The sequence below is a fragment of the Schistocerca cancellata genome, chromosome 6 (genome assembly GCF_023864275.1).
Source record: "Schistocerca cancellata isolate TAMUIC-IGC-003103 chromosome 6, iqSchCanc2.1, whole genome shotgun sequence".
Classification (NCBI taxonomy): domain Eukaryota; kingdom Metazoa; phylum Arthropoda; class Insecta; order Orthoptera; family Acrididae; genus Schistocerca; species Schistocerca cancellata.
Window position 1 is genome coordinate 491,659,462 of NC_064631.1, and position 24,662 is coordinate 491,684,123.

At 43.4% G+C, this 24,662-nt stretch overlaps 1 pseudogene; it reads left to right on the forward strand.

The window, feature by feature from the left end:
• Positions 1–17,792: 17,792 nt before the first annotated feature.
• Positions 17,793–17,910, forward strand: LOC126089881 (5S ribosomal RNA; annotated as a pseudogene).
• The last annotated feature ends 6,752 nt before the right edge of the window (positions 17,911–24,662 follow it).

Genomic DNA, 24,662 nt, shown 5'->3' on the forward strand with positions numbered 1-24,662 from the left:
AATTGATATCAAATTAATTATGCAAATAGATTAAACTGATAAATTAATTAGCTCCACCCCCTGATGATATTATGGGTTTTATACAACCAGCACGTGGGTCCTTTCTCTCACCGCTCTGGAGAATTCGGACCCCTCAACCGTCCCCTCACCCTCCCGTTCGTTCACCACCATCGCACCACCGGAAATGGTGGGAAAATATAAGTTTATTGGCGAGGATATCAAATTTTGTGTGTTCACTTTGAGATTTGCGGACCAACTCACATAGTTCAAAGCACAACCTCCAGAGCATGTTGTTCCCCTACCCAACTCCCTCTTCCACTCTCACCCACTCCCGTTTCTCCCCCACTTGTTAGGGGTCTTCAGTGCTGAGTTGCTGTAGACGACAGGCACAAGTCTTTACATTGTACTATTTGATCAACGATCGAGATGTCTGTCAGACAACGAAGAGTTTAACAGCTATATTAACTGTAATCACAAAGCTGAGAACTGTCCATAGTTACGTGCATGATGCTAGGGAAGCGATGATATATGTGAATGTATGGGGAAGAAGCATTCGCTCCGTGAAATAATAAAGATATATCAGAATGGGGGTAAGCTACACCACGAAACTCATGTTGATGAATGCTTATTCTGGAACGATAGACCAGTTGAGAAAAGTCAAGTCAGTATTCTGAGGCAGAAGAGGAGAGATGCTCATTTGCTCCACTGTAAGTATCCATGTGTACAACTGAAGAGATGCTGGTGACATGCAGGGATGCTTTTAATAAGTACACTACACGCGAACATGCAGCTGAAGGCTGAATCGATAGCTCCCTACGCAGTTTTTGGAAATGAAAGATAATGAATGAGTATAACAAGAAGAATACTTTTCATCAAATAATGGTGAAGTAGCGGGATCGGATGAAGATGCATTTCGCAACTCATAGAGGTTATTGCTTGTTCTGGAAGCTTCTAAGGGTTTTGCAATGCCCTGTCAATATGTCAGAGGCGGATGTGTGCAATACCCCATACCGACTGAGGAAGTTCACAAAACTTCCACCAGAGATCTCATGAAACAGGTTTTCCCCCAACCCCCCCCCCCCTTCGTACAGCAGTACCACCTGAAAATTGCTAGGCATTAGTAAGACTACAGAAGCAGCACTTACGGTCACGCCATCACTATGTCGATTATACAGGGCAGATGCAGAATCTTGCAAGTCTCAGTCAGTCTCTGAAAGAAATAGAACCATGAACCGTTGCCAGCAGCAATTGAGATCGTGTGGCACACCGCTGCAGCAGACCAGAAAAAAACATAAAGTCATGGTGGAGCAGGACAATGATGTGCTGTTGTCCATACCATTCAGTGAGGATTACATCCAGTCTGTCCCCGACTTGCTGAAGCATGTAAGATATCCTACCTGCATGGTACAGGTTATAATAGATGCTAACGTACAAGGCATCTCAGAAGATTCCAATGCCACTGCAAGAAGAATGAAGTGTAGATATTGTAGATCAGACGCTACCATTCGACATAGCACTCTAAGCTTTTAGCTACAAGATGCAGTTTAACATCTACAGGTTTAAAACGTCTAAATAGCGGTATACAAGCAGCTGCGTGTTGTTAGAAATTGAAAATGTATCTACAAATGTTAAAGTGCAGTTTATTCAGCACAAAAGGGATAAAATGGGACGTACTGAAGCCAATGTCAATCAGCAGATGACCACCGAGTATTATCCAACTCGTACTCCATCGGACATTTACTTTGGTGCTCTAACTCTCAGTTAGTACAGTGTATGATGACTCAGCACTTCATGTGGAATCAGGGCACAGAATCACTTATTTGCAACATTCCACTGTTACAAACATGTTTGTTTTAGGGATGAAAGTATCCTGCGTATTCGAAAGGCTGGACAAATGGCTGCATTGCGTTAGGACTATGTGTAAAGACATTGTCGATTATCTCCCAGTGAATAGTGTGGATACGGACGACTTACATCAGTGTATCAACAGAGAGCCGAAAGAAACTAATGAACAACCAATAAGCATAAGAGAAATTGAAGCTGAATTCTACGCGCAAAAGAATTCGTTATTTGGTAAATTGTGCACACTAATGAGGTTGAGGAAATAACATGTTGATTTTTCTGATGTATTTCATCTTATGTACGATTTTTGAATTAAAAATATAATCGCAAATCCTGTATGTTATTGCTTACAATCAGTATAATGTCGTCATGGCAAGTCAGTCGGTAAGATGACTGCACTACAGTGGACACACATATTATAATAAGTGTCAATTTTTGTATAACCTGATGTAGTAGGTATCATAACAGGGTGCGTGAAGCATCAGGACTCTGTTGCGAGTGATTAGTCAAAAAAAAATGGTTCAAATGGCTCTGAGCACTATGGGACCTAACAGCTGCGGTCATCGTCCCCTAGAACTTAGAACTACTTAAACCTAACTAACCTAAGGACATCACACACATCCATGCCCGAGGCAGGATTCGAGCCTGCGACCGTAGCAGTCGCGCGGATCCGGACTGAGCGCCTAGAACCGCGAGACCACGGCGGCCGGCACGATGGTATTGAAGAATACAGGAAGGAGAAGAGGAATGGGATACTCCTTCCTGATAACGTAAGACATTATTTTGCATCCATCCAGCTGCAGCAAGACAAATGTTCTCATATCAATACCAACAAATCCAGATGGAGTTCGCTTTGAGAAAGTAAGTGTATTTTAAAAAACGCTGTTTCATCGCAGGTACCAGTCACTGCCAAAGATACTGTATGGTGTAGATAGTGTAACATACCTAACACTCAGTCAAAGCAATGAAATCCCCCCTCCTCCCCTCCCTCCAGGAAAAGTAAAGCCGAACACAGTGTTCGTATTTGACGATGTTTCTATGGAAAACCAAGATCACATTCTACGATACTTCGGTTTTGGTCATCATATGGGTACTGACATATTTTATTTGAGTTAGACACATTCCAGAATCAGGAAAAAGTTGGCGAGATACTGTACATATTTCACTAAACCTTTCAGACAAGACAATTAGAATCTAAAACACAATTACCAAGAGGATGTAGGAACCAACATGTCATTCAATGATTTTATAAAGAGATATACAGATTGCTGGAATCGCACACAGTACATGTTTACTGTTACTGTAAGTCAAGATTACTGATTGATGGTAAATAAACAGGGAACTTCCAGGAATATCTACATGTATAGCTATGGAAAATAGTGCTGCGTGTGTTAGTAAACACTGCGCCACGGACTTGTTTGCAGGCTCTCAGCCTGAGAGGACAGGTGTGCATAGAAGGAGAACGCGTCTGTACAAGGATGGAAAATATCAGTCTCTCAAACGGGAAGTTACGGAGCTAGAGACAAATGTCCATACACTTCAGTGAATAGTCGAAGAATTAAATGATACGGTTAAACGCACTAGAGACATAAGCCCACATTACTCTGAGCACAGTCCTGGGACAATGAAATTCCCACCAAAATTTGTAATTCCCGCCAACATTCAAAATTGCCCCCAATAGCGTAGGTGTGGGAAGTGGTAGGGAGGAACCTGGTGAGGCCCACGTTTAGGCTGAGATGAACGAATGACATCATCTGTGAGTGAGGTGGGCATGGTTAAATGATCAGTTTTATTAATTTGCATATTAATCTGATATCAAAAATGTCCGGTGCCCCCATTTCCCTAATACTTATTGGCTGGTGGTGCTACAGATACTGCCAGAATGGTGAAGAACGCTCAGATAGAGGAAGCAAGAAGATATAACCGCGTAACAGCAGCCATCAGGAAAGTACTATACCTGGAACCATACAAAAATGGACTAGATCTCTTCATAAATACAAAAGCCTATTAGCTATCCTACCAAGCAGTTGGCTTCAAAATACAGATCAGGAAAAGATTCAGTATTCCAAGATTCCGTTGTGTGTCTATGCGGGATGCATTACTGAAGACCTTGTGGAAATCTGGAGAATGTGGAATTTTGAATGTAGATGTTGCTGGGGAACCAGGAATCCGCTGGGTGGCGTATTTTAACAAAATTACGAATAACGTCTACCATCTCGACTCATTTGGAGACTTGCAACTGCCAAAAGAGTTACGATGATACTTCACTGGCAGAAGATGTGCGTTCTACAATGTTCATCACTACCAAGGCTTTAATACCTACTGTCTGCGGGCATCTGTGCGTCATGCACGCCTAAATTTTCCGAAGAAGCTATTTATAAGGAAATGCATACAGCATCCACGCATCAGTTGAGGTACACATGCTGTCTTGTACACTCCAACTTTAAAAGATCGATCGTCACAACTACGTGCGAATTGTTTCCCACCGATTGATTTAACCAGTGGATTGGTTGGTTGGATCAAAAGAGGATGAAAGGGACAAAACTACGAGGTCATCAGTCCCTTGTTCCGAATAAAACAATGCCACAAGTGTGAGAATAAAATAAATGGGATGGACAACTCAAAACGGAATGAAAGGAAAACTCACAACAACGATGAAGGGCAACAAACATGTAAATGGACAAAAGGGGACACGAAAACCCGAGAAACGCAAGAAACGGGATGAAGAGATTAAAACAACAAAGCAGATACCATGGCTGGCTGACCATGAGAATAGAAAAGGAGAAGTCAGCCACTCTGCAACACATTAAAACCTTCACCCAATAAGCACGAGGGTGGAGGACACGGACGAACAAAGGACATGCACAAAATGATAGAACCCATCGCCACGAATAAAAAGTAAAACTAATTCAGCCGATGAGGGGAGATGATGATGTTTCGTTTGTGGGGCGCTCAACTGCGTGGTTATCAGCGCCCGTACAATTTCCCAACCTTTGCTCAGTCCAATTTCGCCACTTTCCTGGATGATGATGAAATGATGAGGACAACACAAACACCCGGTCATCTCGAGGCAGGTGAAAATCCCTGACCCCGCCGGGAATCGAACCCGGGACCCCGTGCTCGGGAAGCGAGAACGCTACCGCGAGACCACGAGCGGCGGACAGAACCGATGAGGCGTTGTCACATAAAATTAGTGGCAACGAGTCTGGTAACCCAAGATTTCGTCGCTGGGCAGTCAAAGCGGGACAGTGCACCACAATATGGGCCACTGTCAACCGGGCGCCACACCGACACTCAGCGGGGATGGTCTTCATGGCGCAGGAGGTAACCGACGGTCACCCGAGCATGGCCAATGTGGAGCCGGCAGATGACAACAGATTCCCTGCGAGAGGTCCGCATGGAAGTCTTCCACACATTCATAGCCTCCTTAATGACACGCAGTTTGTGATGTGTACTGTTATGCCATTCCGTCTCCCAAAGCCAAAAATCCCTACAGCGCAAGTCAGAATGCTGGTCAGATTCAGAGATGCCCATCTCCAAAGCGGTTTCCGCGTAGCCTGTTTCACTAGCTTGTCAGCAAGTTCGTTGCCTGGGATGCTGACATATCCTGGGGTCTACACAAACATCACTGATCAACGGGACTGGGCCAGGGCATAGATGGACTCCAGGATGGACGCTACCAAAGAATGGCGAGGGTAGCACTGGTGGATAGCTTGTAGGCTTTTCATGGAGTCAGTACACAGAAGAAACAATTCCCTTGGGCACGAAAGGATATAATGAAGTGCACGAGCCGGCCAACAGCTCTGCAGTAAATACACTTCAGCCATTAGGCAAGGATTGCTGTTCAAAATGGCCTCTGTGGACGTAGGTGAAGCCAATGTGACCATCAGCCATCGAGCCATCAGTGTAAAATACTTCAGAGCGCCAGAACTCGTGAAGAATCGAGAGAAAGCGACAGTGGAGACTGGTAGGAGTAACTGAGTCCTTAGGATCATGCAAAACGTCCAGGCAAATATGCGGCCTAGGTGTATACCATGGAGGTGTATGCGGATGAACCTGGATGGGAGGTGGTAAAGGGAAGGACTCCGGTTCAGACTAAGGGTTAGCACATGAATCGCAATCATTAGACCTGGGCCGCTTATCCGGTAGATGAACTGCCATTGGTGGAAAAAGGAGACGGTAATTCAGATGCCCAAGAGAACTACGAAGGTTTGCATCATAACCGGCGAGCAGTCGTGCACGTCGGATCTGCAATGGAGGGACTCTGGCCTCCACCAGGACACTGGTCACCAGACTCGTTCTAAAAGCTCCCATCGCTAGGCGAATGCCAGAGTTGAGCACTGGGTTGAGTACACGCAACGCTGAGGGCGCCACCGAACCATAAACCAGACTCCCATAGTCAAGGCTGGATGGAACAAGGGCTTTGTAGAGCTGCAGCAGAGTAGAGTGATCTGCACCCCAGTTGGTGTTGCTCAGGCAGCGGAGGGCATTGAGATGCTGCCAGTACTTTCTCTTAAGCTGAAGAAGGTTAGGTAGCCAAGTCAATTGGGTGTCGAAAACCAGACCTAAGACTCGATGTGTCTCCACTACAGTTAGTGGATCATCATAAAGGTAAAGTTCTGGTTGCGGATGTACGGTACAAAGCAGACAAAAGTGCATGACACACGTCTTAGCGGCCGAAAACAGGATGCAGTGGGCGAAAGCTCATGACTGCTCCTTGTGGATTGCCCCCTGTAGGCGCCGCTCAGCAGCACCAGTACTGGTGGAGCAGTACAAAATGCAGAAGTCGTCTGCACACAGACAGGGTGAGGTGGATGGCGCTACAGATGCTGCTAGACCGTTAATGGCAACTAAAAATAGTGATACACTCAATGCAGAGCCCTACAGGACCCCCTTCTCCTGGCGTGTAGTGAACGAGAGGACTTTGCTTTCCATCCGCCTTTTGAGGGTGCTAAAGGTGGTGGGATAGTTCTCCGACACAGAGGTTCGTGCACAGTGCTCAGAAAAAGGCTCGGCAATCGCATTTGCGTCGGTACATTGCACGACATTGATGGTAACGCCAGGGACACCTGTTCGGGTCTGGTACCCTAAAAGACGTCTGATCTTCGTTTAGACTTGGGAAGGTGACATATGGCACCCAATGGTCGACACATACCTCTCCCAACACTGCTGTTTCCATCGTTTTATAAGCTGGCTTACATGGGCACAGACTCTCTTAAAGGCTATCAGATGCTCTAGGGAAGGGTGCATCTTATGTCACTGTAGAGCTCGCCGACACTCTGTAATTGCCTCAGCGACCTCCACGAACCACCAAGGGACTGTCTTTCGCCGGGGCACCCTAAAGAGAGAGAGGTCACGTTATCTTCCGCAGAAACGATTGTGGTAGTTACCTGCTCAACCATCATATAAATGTTATCATGTGGGGGAGAGCCAACGATGACATCATAGGTGAAAGTTTCCCAGTCCGCCTTGTCTAAAGCCCATCATGGCAGGCGTCTTTGGGCCTGACGCAGAGGCAGTGACAGGAAGACAGGGAAGTGGTCACTACCACACAGGTCGTCATGAGCTCTCTAGTGGATAGATGGGAGAAGTCCTGGGCAGCAAGTTGAAAAATCAATGGCCGAGTAACTATCTCGAGCCAAATGAAATGTGTGGCGGCCCCAGTATTTAAGAGAGACAGGTCAAACTGAGACAGTACAGTTTCGACATCTCTGCATCGGCCGGTAAGCGCGGTGTCACCCCACAAGGGGTCATGGGCGTTAAAATCTTCCAAAAGTAGGAAAGGTTTAGGGAGTTGATCAATCAGTGCAGCTAATACATTCAGGGGATTCAGGGGGAAGATATACATTGCAGACAGTTATTTCCTGCATTGTCCGTATTCTGACAGCTACAGCTTTGAGAGAGTTTTGAAGGGACATTCTCACTACAGACTGAGTTTAGGACATAAACGAAAACTCCACCTGACACTCGATTATAGTCGGTATGGTTCCTGTAATACCCCTCAAAGCTATGGAGGGCAGAGGTCCATGAGCTGTGTGCATCTTATGCTCATCCCGTTTTGCGTTTGTCATCTTCTCTTACTGTACTGCCTCCTCATTTTCGTATTCCATTTACTGGGGTCACTAACTTCCTGCCTTATTTTCCCATGAGTGGCAGTAGCAGCACTTACGTATAAGTGCACTGTCATATCATCTCTGGAGTGACCAATAATATTTCTGTGTCGTCACATGTCTTGAAGACAGTTGGAGACGGACCAGGAATGCAGTCAGGCACGGAGCAGCAGTCAGGCCGGACCAGCGGATGGGTCAGGGCGCAGCGCCAGTGAGATGCGCACAGCCAGTACTTGCCGACCGTTGGCGACACACATGCACTGTCTGACTGAAGAAGATTGGTGCGGAACGACCGCTGGTTGGTTGTTCGTTCGGTAATCTCATCGGCCGACGTGTATTTAATCTTTTGACCATATCCGGGTGTTGGGCAATCAGTCGGTTGACGCAGAGCAGTAAGGAGGTCCCCATCGCGAGCAGTCAGGCCGGAGCCGCTGGCGGCATACAAGTGCAGTTGGATTTGTGAGCTGGTCGGGGTGGCCGAGCGGCTCTAGGCGCTTCAGTCTGGAACCGCGCGACCGCTACGGTCGCAGGTTCGAATCCTGCCTCGCGCTTGGATGTGTGTGTTGTCCGAAGGTTAGTTAGGTTTAAGTAGTTCTAAGTTGTAGGGGACTGATGGCCACAGCTGTTAAGTCCCATAGTGCTCAGAACCATTTGATTTGGAGTAGTGGGCGCTTCTTGTGAGGGTTACGAATTTCGTAGCCCACCGATCTTTGACTCTAAAGTTGAGTGCTTACTTAACCTACCACAAGCGTCAACAGCTATCAATTCTCATAGTTTGATCCTGCTTGTTGCTTTCTGTGAGATTCCTGCAAGCAAAAACGTGTATGCAGTGAAGTCGGATAGAATTTCTGCAATTTCCTTGGATGGGGTTTAACTTAATTTAGATCACTCCTTCATCAATGAAGTGCACCAGCGGTATCTTCAGCCTTGTGGCCGTTAACGTTTCGGTTACCTGCCCTGGGCGTTGACGTCGTTTTGGCAATGTATTTTCCTTCTCATGTTCTTGCTGTCCAGCACGGCGTGTAGTTCGACAGCTGAGGTGTGTTGGTAGTTTAGGGCGTTTATTCTGACTTCGCTGGATTGGGCACCAGTATCCAGAACGTTGTGCTACTGACGTCTTGTAGTCGATTTGCTAGTTGGGGGAACAGAACTGATTTTGTTGGTTGGTTTGTCGGCTATACTTCGGTAGGGTTCCCTTCCGGTTAAGAGGTAGCCGATCTGGCTGCCTGTCTCACCTAAACGTGCGTTAGTGTTACTTCCCACGCCGACCCTTGGAACATTCTGTGCGACACTCCTTGTGTTTTACATAGTGAATTCCTTTAAGTTAGTGTGGTCATCAGTAGAGTTTTAGCTTATTAAAATTGTAAGTTTTCTTCTCTTTAGGCCTTAAGCCGTGAAATTGTTTTCTCCATGGTGTGTGGCCTTCAGCCGAGTTTTAAACTCTCTTAAACTGAAAAATCAATATCTTGCTCTTGCCTTTAAGTTATAACATTGTTATTTTTTTGGGTATGAGGCATTCAGCCGAGTTTGCATGAAAATGTTTTAAGCGAAGTCGCTCAGCCTTTTCAAATTGTAAGCTCTTCTTCCTTGGCCTTCAGCTGTAAAATGGTTTTGAAATGGTGTGTGGCCTTCAGCCAAGTTTTAATCTCACTTAAATTAAAATTTTAATATTTTAGTCTTACCCTTAGGTCATAAGATTGCTATTCTTTAGTAAGTGGCCTTCAGCCAAGTTAAATTTCTCTTGAGTTAAAAACTCTAAATTTGGTCTTGCCCTCAAGTCATAAGATTGTTATCCTTTAGTATGTGGCCTTCAGCCGAGTTTAATCTCTATTAATTATAAATTTAAAATCTTGGTCTTGCCTTAAGTCATTACATTGTCATTCTTTAGTATGAGGCCTTCAGCCAAGTTTGCATGAAATGTTGTAAGCTAAGTCCTTCAGCCTGTTAAATGTAAAGCTCTTCTTCCTAGGCTTTAAGCCGTTAAATTGTTTGCTTGATATGCGACCTTCACCTGTGTTTCAGCCTAGTTAGAATTAACATTGAAAATCTTTGTTGTGGCCTTAAGCTGTAACACTGTTCTTGCTTAATGTCTGGCCTTCAGCCGGTTTTTATTAGAGGTAAAAAATTTTTTTTGAAAGAGGTGAAACTTCCAGAAGAGCTCCTGGACCTCAATTCCTGGACTAGCCTTTGGGCCCTGGATATTCCAATGTGGATCTCACCCGATTTAAATCGCATCAAAGGAGATCTTTCGTTAAAACGTTGAAAGTTTTTAACCCTTGCTTGTGTCATTGTGTATTTTCACTACTAAAAAATATGTGTTGATTGTAACTGACAGTAGCTTATTTTGGCCCCTTTCCACGAATCTAACTTATCCCGCTTTGTCCTGCTTGTGCGGGGATTTCAGTCCACATTGCTGGTAACCAGGTTTCCTGGAGGGCAACGGAGAAAGCAGGTTTAAAGCTTATCGGTTACCATAGCTCAGCCCGGCGGTGGAAAAAACTGCAGCAATTCCACTGGAGGTTGACATCATCGTGAGACTGGGAAGGCATGGAAAATTCAATGAGACAGTCTATGCCTCAGGGTCACCTGCTGCCACCGAGTCTTTGGCTGAGAAATCTGAATCCATTGTGTCTGCGGGTACGGCGAAATCCAAGTCCTCAGCGGACTCCAGAACCTCCACCCCATCCTCAGACGCATAGCTTTCAGGTAGCGGTCGTGTGGGTGCCATCGCGAGTTCCTTGTTCTTGGGGGTCTTCTTTTTCGATTTCTCACGCTGTTTCTTGGGTTTTCCAGGCTGGGAGTACTTCACTGACTCAGTCTCCGGGACTGAGGATGAGTGTGAAGCACTATGACCAGTTGTTTCTAGGCTCTGCAGCCACTGGCAGGTGTCATCTTTCCCACTAGCAGAAACCTGGGAAGGGAGTGACGCAAGGGACCCCTTCCAAGCGAGAGGAGCTGAAGAAGCCTTACGCTTCTCTGACATAAAAGTGGGGACTGAAATACTCAATCGTTGGTGGGGAGGGTGTTTCTCCCAAAATAGGTGATGTGGGAGCAACAGGGAGTGAAGTGACCTCCACTATCAATGGTACAGGTGTAGTCTCCCAGTTCTGAGTGGCGACAGGAATTCGAGGAACAGATGGGGCTGCAACTGTTCTCGTATCAGTGGCATATGAGGATGTGGGCGCTCAAATTTCCTCTTAGCGTCAGTGTATGTCAGTCCATACAGGGTCTTATATTTCATGATTGTTCTCGCTTTCTGCGAAATCCTGCAGTCTGGCGATCAAGGTGAATGATGCTCTCCACAGTTGACACAGATGGGAGGTGGGGAACATGGAATATTGGGAATGCGATGGATATCCACAATCTCAACAGTTTATGCTCAAAGTACAGGGGGAAGACTTGTGGTCGAACTTCCAGCACTTAAAGAACTGCTTTGGGGGACGGATATATGGCTTGACATCACAGTGGTAGGTCATCACCTTGACCTCCTCGGGCAATGTGTCACCTTCAAAGGCCAAGATGAAGCCACCAGTGGCAACCTGTTTGTCCCTTGGACCCCAAAGGTTGCGACGGACGAAATGAACACCTCGCCACTCTAAATTGGCGCGTAGCTGGTCGTCAGACTGCAAAAGAAGGTCCTTGTGGAATATAATGCTATGGACTATATTTAAGGACTTATGAGGCGTGATGGTAACAGGAACATCCCCCAACTTGCCACAAGCGAGTAATGCCCGTAACTGGGCAGAGGATGCTGTTTTTATCATAACTGACCCAGAGTACATTTTGGACAAGCCCTCCCCCTCCCCAAACTTGTCCTTCAAATTTTCCACAAGAAACTGAGGCTTATGGACATGAGATTCCCAATCAACTCTCGTGCATACGAGGTACGGGGACTAATAAACTTCACTGCCATCCTTAGCCAGGAGTTCCTCCCAAGGTGTGGCCAGGGAGGGGAACGACTTACAGTCATGATTCTTAGCATTGTAATAACACTTTGACCACTAGGAGACTGCTGGTGGAGGACCACCAGCAAGATAAGCAGTGGGGAGTGGAGTATTGCGCTGATTTGACTACTAACTTACGACAGCTTTGCGAATATTGCCTCATTGTACTTCCTGTCACTACAATCTGTGTCGAGTGTCACACTGTAACGAACTCTTATCTCAACATCAGATTGGTTCATACAGTTTACGGAGTCTTCCCGTCAGTGGGAATAGAGTATAAGATCGCCGAGACCCCTACCTCCGCTATTTACCTCCCAGTAATAATGCAGGCCTTGGATTATCTGGAGTTGCGTATTGTGTACCTGGATAATCAACTTGTCGATTTTCTCGGCGAGGAAATGACTGTATGTTTTCATCTAAAGCGGAACCATCAGTGACCTTGAGCTTGCAGAGATACCGAAGAGGAGACCTTCAACCAGCCGGGAACAGCACAGCCCTTCACAATAGAACAGCAATGTGATAACATGTAAAAGAGTTTCTTAAATCGGTGGGTCTGAAATCGCACAATGACGTCGTTCGAAATAACTAACCCAGTGGAATATGAGGGCTGTATTGTAAATCACGAGTACTTCTCGCATAAGCTTAATGCATCAACCAAATTGAACAAAACGATGAAATTAGGATTGTCAACCAGCATCAGGACGCCATCAACCCTCCTCAGCAAGGACATGTATCTTGATGGATCATTTACGAAAAGGGATTGTACTCCTACAGTGGTATCGAACCTTACATGTAATGCTTTAGCGTTTCTGTTTCATGAGATGCGATATGGACTTACCGGGGTCCAGATTGACTGTACAAGTAATGTAGACGTAACATCAACTCTTAAGACGTATGTCTACGCTTCTCTGTCCGATCTGAACGATTCAGAAAATGATAGATGGTTCATAGACCAGCCATTGGCTAAAACAGGGGAAAAGTACAAGAATACCTCAAAATTACGTATCGGCTACTTTGAGGACATACGGCGAATTATTTTGAATGCTAAATAGGTACTTATTCTGGCAGAAAGAGCAACGGATAGCAACTCAAATATTTAAGGAACTGAAGAGGAGAATGAGATCACCATCAACAAAATAAGGTGGAAAATGCCTCACGTCAATGGATCAGATGAGGATCATTTGAATCATTTAAATGTTCTGAATGCCTGTGCATTTCTGTAATTATCTTTCCGTTCTTGGGAGGTTTTCGAGCACCCAGTGCTTCTGATTCCAAGCAGATAAACGTGGCTAGTAAAACCTCCGCTTATCTGGAGTCTGTTTCAGACAGATAGAAGAGGGAATAAAGCAAATGATTCCACCTGATTTGATATCTGCACGTTAAATAATGCCAGAGCGTAGTTGAACTCCGAATTCTACATCTATGATAATTTACATCTGCGTTGGGATGAAACTGCACACAGTGTAGAGAATTACATGTATGCGAGGTTTCATGGTTCATACTAAGAAGAGGAAGGATGTCTACTCAGTCCATGGAAATTCAAGGAGCTGGCGCCAATCATCGTAGCAGGTTGCTCAGAACAGAACGATACAATTAAATCTTGACCTATAGATATACGAATTGACATTGAATGTTTGGCCAATTTCGCAGAACTCACTGCAACGCATGCTCTAGTTATACATGACAGCATGATTAACTGCAGCCCATTCACCAACGTTATGGAACAAACTGTGTAAGTGAACAGGTACTGCGTCAACCCTGAGCATTCTACAGTGGTATCTCAAGATGAGAACATCACTGCAGACGCTCAGGATTTCTATAATGAGCGTAGACAGTTGATATTTAAGTATGTAGCATTCGTAGTTTACACAGAAAAGCATAGTGGCTCCGAAAGGGTTTGAAATCTTTAGAGTGATTTAAAACACGAAAAGGGTTATTGACAGTTTACGGTTTTAAATGTGAAACAAATCTCTTGATGCTAAATTAGGTGCATCATTTACGGTAGTGATCAAATTTAGCACCATTCCACTTTTGGAGACCCACTTAATTGTACTTGTCACGCGACAACGTGTGAGGCACAGCCCAGCTGGCTTGGAAAACAACAAATTCCTTGTATAGCACACCAAACAAACAATTAGAACGTAACCCGTTTTAAGCCAACTGTGAAGCCAGCTAACCTTTTGCTTGGAAAGTATTAGATATTAACGTACAGCTGTGCAAACAGTCAATAAGCACGAAGTTCTTAAAGCAAATTGCCACAACTTAAAGCACGTAAGACATTTTCATAGCAACTTTAACAATCAAATGTTCTAAGTTAGAGGCTTATTGAAATACTCCTGCAGTGCGCAAAGCAGTAAAAGCACAGCTCTTCATAGGGTTAAGATAAAATTACACTTTTAAAATTGCAGCTACATCGGCAATGCATAATTTGAGCTGGTTGCGCACACAGTTGAGCAGAGGTAACCAGTACCTTATAAAGTACTAGAGCCACCGTTTCTAGTAATTTGACTGAGCCACAGTTAAGACTGCACTGGCTGCTATTCAATACAACATAGTTCAAACAGCATAACAACTTTACTACAATCGCGCTTATAGAGCTTGCCAGGCACTGAGCTTTAAGTTAACCAACACTACTTCAGCATAATTTGACAAACGTAAGCTCTATTCAGTTCGTACATTTTGCACAGCTTTCATAAGTTAGAGACAGTAAATTACACAATGGACACCGGTAGTACTTGCAAGCAAAACGGCACCTACAGGGCTAGGAACACCCACTCACACAAAACACGACATCACATTTGAGGCACCAGGGTTCAACCAGGAAGTAGTAAAGGTCCACACAACAGTTGTGCAAGACGCAATGCATTACACATTGCCAGGCCCCATCAACACTGACATTGAACTGTTGATGTCCGGAAACGTGCTACCTGGTCAGACGAATCTTGTTTCAAATTGTATCGACCAAATGGACGTGTAAGGGCATGGAGACAACCTCATGAATCCACGGTCTCTGCATGTCAGCAGGCGACTGTTCAAACTGGTGGAGGCTCTGTAGTGGTGTAGGGTGTCGGCAGTTGAAATGATATTGGATCCTGATACGTCTGACTCTGACAGTTTACGTGGACATTACTATCATGTTTGATAACCTCCACCCATTCATGCCCATTGTGCATTTTCACGGACATGGGCAGTTCCAGCCGGACAATGCGTCACCCCCACACGTCCAGAATTCCTACAGAGTTGCTCCAGGAACACTCTTCTTACTTTAAACACATCCGCTGGCCTCAAAACTCCGCAGACATGACCATTGTTGAGCATATCTGGGATGTCTTGCAACGTGCCATTCAGAAGAGATCTCCGGCCCCTCGTACTCTTAGGGATTCATTGACAGCCCTGTAGGATTCATGGTGTCTATTCACTCCAGCAGTAATTCAGACATTGGTGGAATCCATGCTATTTTGTGGCACTTCTGCATGCTCAATGGGGCCTACACAATATTACGCAGGTGTATGTGTTTCTTTGGCTGTTTAGTATATGATTACATGGGCGGGGAAGGCTGGCGAAGGGAGGGGAGGAGGTGGTAAGGAGAGGACAAGGGGTGAGGATTTCTCAGAGGGGAAACACATTACTTCATCATGGGTGGGGGTAATTAACTGATTAATTTAATTACTTGACATAATTAATTTTATGTCCTCACAACGCCATTATTCCACTACTCGCCAGTAGGGGCTTAGTGTTCTTAAAGAACGATTGACGGTTATGTCTTTTTTGGTGAGAAGGAAAGAGCAGGCTGTGAGATTCAACTGGAAAACTCACAGGGATGGAGGTGAGAGTGGATGCCTGTGGGTTGCCATCTCTGCTTGAAGAAGTCTTGATTTCACATAGGCAACAGCTTCAGAGCGACATATGCTATGGTAACATCGTGCACGCCTCATGCTGACAATTTTCGATGGACATTATAAGTAATACCGGAACCTTAGGACTAACTTTGGTCGGGACCTAGTCCTATCACTACAGTTACTTGTCTCAAATCCAGCACTGCTTTGGTAGATGCATGCATTTCTCAGAGCAATCGTCAAGCCAACAAGCCTTGAGTTCATTCAGTTAGAAGCTCGCAGGTCACTTTATAACGTCAGTTGCGGCTAAAGCACACGTTTCTGAGACTTTTAAGTAGCTGTGTGAGATAGCGATTTCACTTGGTATAACGCACACAATGTTGTTTTCTTGTAACAACTGGGATTGTTAAATTGTCAGATGCATTTCATGCTTGGCTGTTAGTCGAATAAATTAATGTATTCATATGATTCTGTTGAAACTTCCAAATAATCTCATTTTTGTATTATGCAATTCTCCATATTAATAGGCACAGCTCGGGCCACAAAGTATTCGAGTAAATTAATCCGTTTGTCTACAGTATATCTACCTCTTAATTCAATTTCTGCTTCAGGTACACCGTGTGAAACACGCGCGAGGTTTTGAAACCGACTTCCAAAGTGCCAGGTATGTCACAAAACTCTTGTTTCCGCAAAGAAATTAAAGTTACAGACTAATTACACCCTGTTTGGCTCTAAAGCTTACACCAAGTAGTAGGGGATGTTCGCAGGCAACTGGTCTCCAATTTGAAGAACGACATTCAGGAATATTTTAGTTAACATATTGTTGCTAAAGATTCTTCATAACTGTAAAAAAATTATTATATTGCTGCAATGTGTCTGTTCACTTCAGCTGAATGATGCTGAATAAAACATAAATGAATATGTAGTTAGTGCAAGTAGCAAAGTTGTTCACATCATAGCACTGACGGACAAAACCATTGTGATTAGGACCTGTCGTTAAATCATGTCTGGTAGCAGTAGAGGACACACAGTTCCAAGAGAACTGTCAAATTTGAAGGCATCTGTCTCACAAAGCAAACGTTGTCCGATCGAATCCTCGACATGGCTACTGCCTTGGAGGCACAAGTTAATAACAAAACTCAGAGTTGTGCAGCCTTGCCATTGCATTCGCCGAGAGCACAACTATATCTTATGGTCCTAAAGTCGCTATTTTTTTATGTGGCGTGGACGTGGAACTTCAAGGTACGGAGGAACTGGTGGCTCTGGTATAACGTAGTTACACGAAAGCAGGTCTGGATGATTTGGATGCTGTGTGCTAGTCTGTGGAGAGCATGTAATTGCCGTGGGTAAGACTTCATTCAACAGCCACAGATGGTGCGCCCCATATGGTTTGACCTCAGCAACAATTTTGTCTCGCGCTCAAAAAGTAAACTCAAGGGATCCCATAGAAAGGACATTTCTGGTATTCATTGTTTCATTCATGAAGAGGCAATGTGTTGTGAAACCGCGAAACTTCATCATGCAGTGGACATTCTAATAAAGCATGTGAATTTTGTGCAAAGGCACGGTGTCAGCTACTGTCGTTTTAAACGTTTTATTGAGGATATCGAAGCGGACCATCGAGATAAACCTTAACACAGAACAGTTTGGCGACTCAGCATGAGTATGAATTTTTATATTTTCTTCTTTTTTCAGTCCGTGAGAGATCTTTTTTCGTTTCTAAACATGAAAGGGTAGATATTCCTTACCTCAGAGAACGAAAGTGAACATCATGCCCTGTCTTTCTGGGTGGTATAACGATACATCTAAACACACTGAATGTGTCGCTACTGTGGAAAGATTTGTTGACAGTACTCATGCGTGACCGGCTCAAGGCTTTTAGAGATAAGCTCCGTTTGTTTGAGAGGGTAATGGGGAACAGAGATTTGTTGCCATTCACACGCCCAGAATCTCTAAATTCACCCTCTCACATCTATATAAACATATAGTTTATCAGCTAATAAACGGTTTCCTTCATAAAAGCAGCAACTGAAATTTTTCGGTATTCCTTTTTCACTTGTACAAACGGCCTTGCCGCAGTGGTAATACCTGTTCCCGTCAGATCGCAGAAGTTAAGCGCTGTCGGGCTGGGTTAGCACTTGGATGGGTGACCATCCGGTCTGCCGAGAGCTGTTGGCAAGTGGGGTGCACTTAGCCATTACGAGGCAAACTGAGGAGTTACCTGATTGAGAAGTAGCGGCTGCGGTGTCGTAAACTGACACACGGTCGAGAGAACGGTGTGCTGACCACGTGCCCCTCCATATCTGCATCTAGTGACGCGTGTGGCCTGAGGATGACATGGCGGCCAGTCTGTATCGCTGGGCCTTCCAAGGCCTGTTTGGACTTGTTTTTCAATTGTACATGATCGTGTGCCACCTGCAGTAGAATTAGAAGTAAATGATCTCAAAAAATTCGGCATTGTTGAAGGACAGAGACTACAAACTGTTCAGCTTTCCTCAGTGGTACAAAATGTAAAGACAAAAAAGCTCCCAAGTCTATAAGGAAATGCCACTAAGATCGTGTTCATCTACGTCTCAACATAATTTAGTGGGCAGGTAAACTCTGCAAAGAAGATGAAAAAACAAAGAAAGGTCATTGCCCTACGACCCTACAATGAAGAATATACTGTGTTTAGGTGCAGCAAACGTCACCAGATAAAAGTGCGAGTAACTGTAAAACAAAAGAGAAATCAATAAATGCAGGGTGTTACAAAAAGGTACGGCCAAACTTTCAGGAAACATTCCTCACACACAAAGGAAGAAAATATGTTATGTGGACATGTGTCCGGAAACGCTTACTTTCCTTGTTAGATCTCGTTTTATTACTTCTTTTCAAATCACATTAATCATGGAATGGAAACACACAGCAACAGAACGTACCAGCGTGACATCAAACACTTTGCTACAGGAAATGTTCAACATGGAATCCATGATACGCTGATGCAGACCTGGAGAATGGCCTATTGTATCACAGCCGTCCACAATACGAGCACGAAGATTCTCTACATTTGGTACCGGGGGGTTGCGTAGACAAGAGCTTTCAAATGCCCCCTAAATGAAAGTCAAGAGGTTTGAGGTCAGGAGAGCGTGGAGGTCATGGAATCGAGGACATACTGACATATTGACGAAACTAAAATGAGCTCTAACATGGAAATTAAACGTTTCCGGACACATGTGCACATAACACTTTTCTTTATTTGTGTGTGAGGAATGTTTCCTGAAGTTTGACCGAACCTTTTTGTAACACTCTGTAAATCGCTAGTTGTTGGTTCTGCTCACCACTTCCACACAACCAGCTCATTACTTGCTAGCTGTTATAGTTTAATGGTCTTCAGATTGTAATTCTAATTTATTGTAGATTACTATCAGAATTGGAGCGATGTGGCAAACAGCCGTGGCCGAGGCTGTACTTCGAATGGAGCTGTAGTTTTTCGTGACGTCACGCACCGGCTGAATGCATCACATGCTCACCGCAGCTGTCTGCCGGTGAAATCACAGCCCTCGGCCGGCAGGCCGTGCACGCCGGGTAAGTGAGCGCACGAGCAGAAACAGCCTGGACCACGATAACTGGAACACACGGGCAGTGCTGCAGGTGTGTGGAGAGCGGCCAGCTGACGGCAGTCAGTGCTGAAAGCAGCATGACCAGTTGACAGCAAGCAGTGATGCGTCTTCTTTCTGTGTCTGTGTCTACAAATGTCTTCCGCAATGTGTCCACCATATTTAGAAGTTTTAATAGTAGATGTGGGGAAAAGACTTCCTGTTGGAGCGTAGGTAGAGTCGCCATAAGTACTGCTACTAAAATCGTGACGTAATGCAGTCATAAGAAGAGGGCCAGGAGGTACTTCAAACGCCTGAAAAAATTAATCTTGTTTGTCGCTACTGACCATAGTAATGTATAAATATATTTGAAAATAACAAACAATAAAATAAATTAATTACATACACAGTTTACGTACACCCATTATTTTATGGACCGGTCATATTCTCATAAGATTTGGCAGCTTTTAGAAAATCTGTTTGTTTACTTAAATAATTACAGTTTCCAAAGTTTCAGTACACTGTAAGATGCTCGCAGTTGCTGATACAACCAAACAATTTATGAACATTTATGAACAAATTCTCTCACCATTTGGATTACATTCTACAATTGAAACATTCATTGGCACATGATTACGGTTCTAATTTCAAAAAGCTGAACTCAGTATCTGTGAAATATTCCAGTCATTCGTTCTGGGCTGAAAATACTGATTACAAGTATTTTCTGAAATTTTGGAGCCAGGAAATTCTTCAAAGCCACATACTGATCAAAAATCGCTAATTAACAAATATCCACTTTTCCTTTTAAATAAACCTAAGTCCTTCCTGCGTCTTCCCGTACCACTGATTTATAAAAAAGAACTTCCACTCTTAAGTATCAAACCCTGATAGTTGATGAGACCGTTCTGTAAGATAAGTGATGTCAGGTTCATGAGACTCTTACGTTGAAATCCGACGGTTAGTTCAGAGCAATGATCTTATGCATTTGTTTTTTTAATTTCTTTATCTTGTAGTGAAATTATTGTATTCTCAATATTGACATTCATTTCAAAGATGATACTCTAAATTTTATTTATCTGCTGGTAACCTCCCCCTCACTTATCGACCTTAATGACAGTGAAAAATTAAACCGCGTTCAGCTAATGGAAATTTGGGAAAAGCAATCGTCACCGAAGTTAATTTGTCGGTAAAGAGGGAGGAAAGGGTTACATCTAAATGAAAGGAATAATGCAAAAGAAATTGGTGGGGATTAATTTTGACAAATGGGTAAAATTAATAAAGAAAGTAAATGTGCGATCTGTACGTTAACAATTAATTGGCGTTAATTAGACATTTGAGATTTGGGGAAAATTATGGTCACCAGTCCTATGGACAACTACTATAATAACTGAAAACGAAAGATTAATGCACATATAATTAGCACTGAAAGCATGGCAACTGAAGGTTGATATGTGTTGTGTGAAAACTGTATGTTTGTCAGAAGTAATAAATTACGCTACTCTCTGACTTAATTTAGAAAAAGAATTAATAAAACCGGAAAATTGAAAGTTAAAAAATGGCTCTGAGCTCTATGCGACATAACTTCTGAGGTCATCAGTCGCCTAGAACTTAGAACTAATTAAACCTAACTAACCTAAGGAAATCACACACATCCATGCCCGAGGCAGGATTCGAACCTGCGACCGTAGCAGTCACGCGGATCCAGACTGAAGCGCCTTTAACCACATGGCCACACTGGCCGGCAATTGAAAGTTAATTTAGTGACTCAAATTAATAATGAACTTTGTTTCTGAAGCACTACGAAGTTCAATAAAATAAGGTTAGTCTTGGGCTACCTGAACAATCATTTCAAAAGCTACTTGATTCTATGCAACTCAGAAATAAGAGATTTAACTTTGAACTTGAATTAAATGATTCTGAACAATTAACATTAGTAAAATGTAGTATGTACCAAGCTGAGCTGCAGTCACAGGCAAGCTAAAATATGGTAACAAAACTCGCACTCTTAATTTGTGCTTGTGTAATCTAAATATTGTAGCCAGCTATGAATACTTTAACTGAACTTTGAAATTAAAGCAGTGAAATCGAATGATATTACTTTAATGCTGGCGTTTGAATTTCAAAGACGAGTTCATTTCGGAAAAGGAAGGGACCCTGCTTGGTAATGCAATTGGGACAATGAGCAACAAAGGTTCATGCCAAGTTGCTGTATTTTGCTAATGGAATAGTTTGAAAAGCTGAGGTCTGCCATACAGTTCTAAACCTTTACGTGCTTTCAGTCTTCCTTGTTGGTTGATTGAAGGTTTGAAGTTATCGATCGAGGAGGTGGCGACCATCACTCATTGTCGGCCGTCGCTGTTGCAGAAGCTGGATGTTGGCGCGCCTTCTTCTCGACACAGTCACCAGGTGAAACGGGCTCTTGATGTGTGCCTGCTAATATTTCCCGTCCGCGAGACCGTGCCAGAAACTATCATAACAAGTCGAGTGCAATTACATGCTGCCAAACCCCGAAAGCGCGGCAACTTGCGGGACGTCACACAACACACCTGCTCCACCGCCCTACTCCAGCCAGACTCTGCTCTGCCAGCACTCCAGTCGGCAGAGTTAACACTACCAAAGGTCCTAAACACTTTGGTTCTCCACATGACCTATCGATGTAATCGTTCGATAGCATAGTTTATCCTAAGCCAGACCCAGAATAAAAATACAAATAATATTTACAACACAAACCAATTATACATCGATATACATATATATATATATATATATATATATATATATATATATATATATATATATATATATATAAACTGTAAAACAATTACAATATATAAAGACACAGAAATGCCATATCTTCGGGTAACAAAATAGCGAAAAAGTTGATAGTACAATAGATGGAAATAGGAGGCGTTACATGCTTGCTAAGCAAACTCACCTAGTTGCGAATAAACCAAAAGCAAGCCTCTCTTAGAGGAGCAGAGAGGAGTTCTACCAAAATCTTTGGTGATTTTTCTTCTGACAAGAAAAAAGATTTGAGCGCTTCCCATAGGTGTAAGAATGTGTCATGTTTCTCACCATTCTCAACTGAAAAATAACGGGTACAAAGTTTGCAGAATGCTTCCCCACCTGTGTGGTCTCGTTTTGTGAGAGGCCATACTTCTGTGTAACCATCACGCAAAGAGCACTTCTCGTTTTTGGCAACAACAAAAAGACGATGAGAACAATCATATCGTTTGTGGCATTACAAAAGCAATGAGAAGACACCTAGTTATGGAACTGAACTCACTCACCGGCATGGACAGTGAATAACGATTATTATACAATAATAACAACAGCAACCGAATAAACTAGACACAGTGTGAGAGTAAGTCACTCACAATGGCTCATGTGTTATATATTAATTCATATCACTATAATGATCCAGTAGAACACTTGAAAATCAGGACATTTATAGTTCCAAGTGATCATTTTTCTGATCCCAGGTAAAAAATGAAACATCTCATCATTCCTGATTAAACGTGAGTTATGGGAGACCTGGACATAGTGACATATCAGTAGGAGAACAGAAACAAGGATGATGCTATATTGCATTATATTTGCTGTGAATTACTGCTGGATTTCCTAGAGGATTAAAGTAGAATGATAATAGCTGTCAGCTACCATTTGTTATCACCTTTTCATTATTACAGTAATATTAGTGAGCCCTTCAATGTTTAACAGTTGCTACATGTGAGTGGGAATTAGTTGTACGTACCAACTCTTTCTCTCCCTCTGTCACCGAGCGAGGTGGCGCAGTGGTTAGACACTGGACTCGCATTCGGGAGGACGACGGTTCAACTTCCCTAAATCACTCCAGGCAAATGCCGGGATGGTTCCTCTGAAAGGGCACGGCCGTCTTCCTTCCACATCCTTCCCTAATCCGATGAGACCGATGACTTCGCTGTCTGGTCTCCTCCCCCAAAACACCCCACCCCAACACTCCTTCTGTCCGTCTCCTCTTCCTCCCAGTCTCTCCAGCCGTCACCTCTTCTCTGTCCTCCTTCCCCTTTCTCTCTCTACGTCCTTCCCCTCGTTCTCTGTGTTTATCTCCTGCTTCCCCTTCCTTTTACAGATTTCGTCCTCCCTTTCTGTCCATCTCCTCTTCCCCCTTCCTCTGATCTTGAGCCGTGTTTGGTGTTATTGCCGACGTATCCCTGGTGAAGAATACAAGTCGCTTAAAATGAATGGCTAAGTAGGTTGGTATCATTGGTAAATGGTGCGTGAGGGTCCTTCTTGATGCTGGATCTGTTGGATAGTACTTTCATCGACAGTATTTCGCATAGTTTTAATCTGGGAATGTGTAGAATTGTAAATTTTTGGGACGATTCGGAATCTGGAGTATATTTCTAATCATAAGCCGATAAGTTATAGATACAACGTCCCTGTTCTCTGTGTAAACCAACTGCGAGGAAGGAGACAAAAGAGAACATATTTTTATATGCCAGTACTGTTTAAAATTATATCTAAGAATAAAAAATATATATAGCACGAAGAATCAGTCTAATGGTTTAAGTGCCCCGATGTTTCAGTTAAACATGACAGGAAGAAAAGCAATAAAACCATATCACACGTTTTCATAGAACAGCATACACAGCATTTCGTTTCTCGCAGGCTACTTCAAGAGAAATTCTTTCCGCAGTTGTTTTGGAAAGGTAAAGTCAAAGTCTGTCTGAACATTTGTTACAGTAACATTTAAAATTTTCTTACAACGTTTCGCCTTTGTATTTTATTTTTATTCTAGTTGACAAATGCAAATAATTCGCACTCTTTCCTGATCAGTCATCGACACATAATACAGTAATGAAGAAATACATAAATGCAACCTTCTTGGCATTCCTTGAAATCTCGTTGCAATTGATGAGATCAGGGTTACGGACAAGTAACGCATTCCAGATGTTGGGGCAAATCGATGAAAAGGATATGTTCAAGACGGTTGCAGACAGTTTGAATTTCGAATGTGATAAACGTGCCCCTGGTAAGAGATTATCAGCAGTACTAGCCCATTCAACGGGTAAAAAACTTTTTTTCACCACGTAAAATGTCGCACACAGTGTTGTAGACAAATGTCTTACCACAGCCTCTCTATCTGTCAGTGATAGAATAATGGGGGATTTTAGACTGTCCATAGATGGCGCCTTCTAAAGTCTTGATATCGACATGTATGACTGATATCAACTGACAGACTATGTTTGTGTAAATAATGTAAACAACTGCTAAATCCATCCTGCATGTTACCTTAACAGATTGTCAATAGATGGCACATTATATACTACTTTATTAAAAAAAATATTTTCAGAATAAAGAAAGAAGTAACTT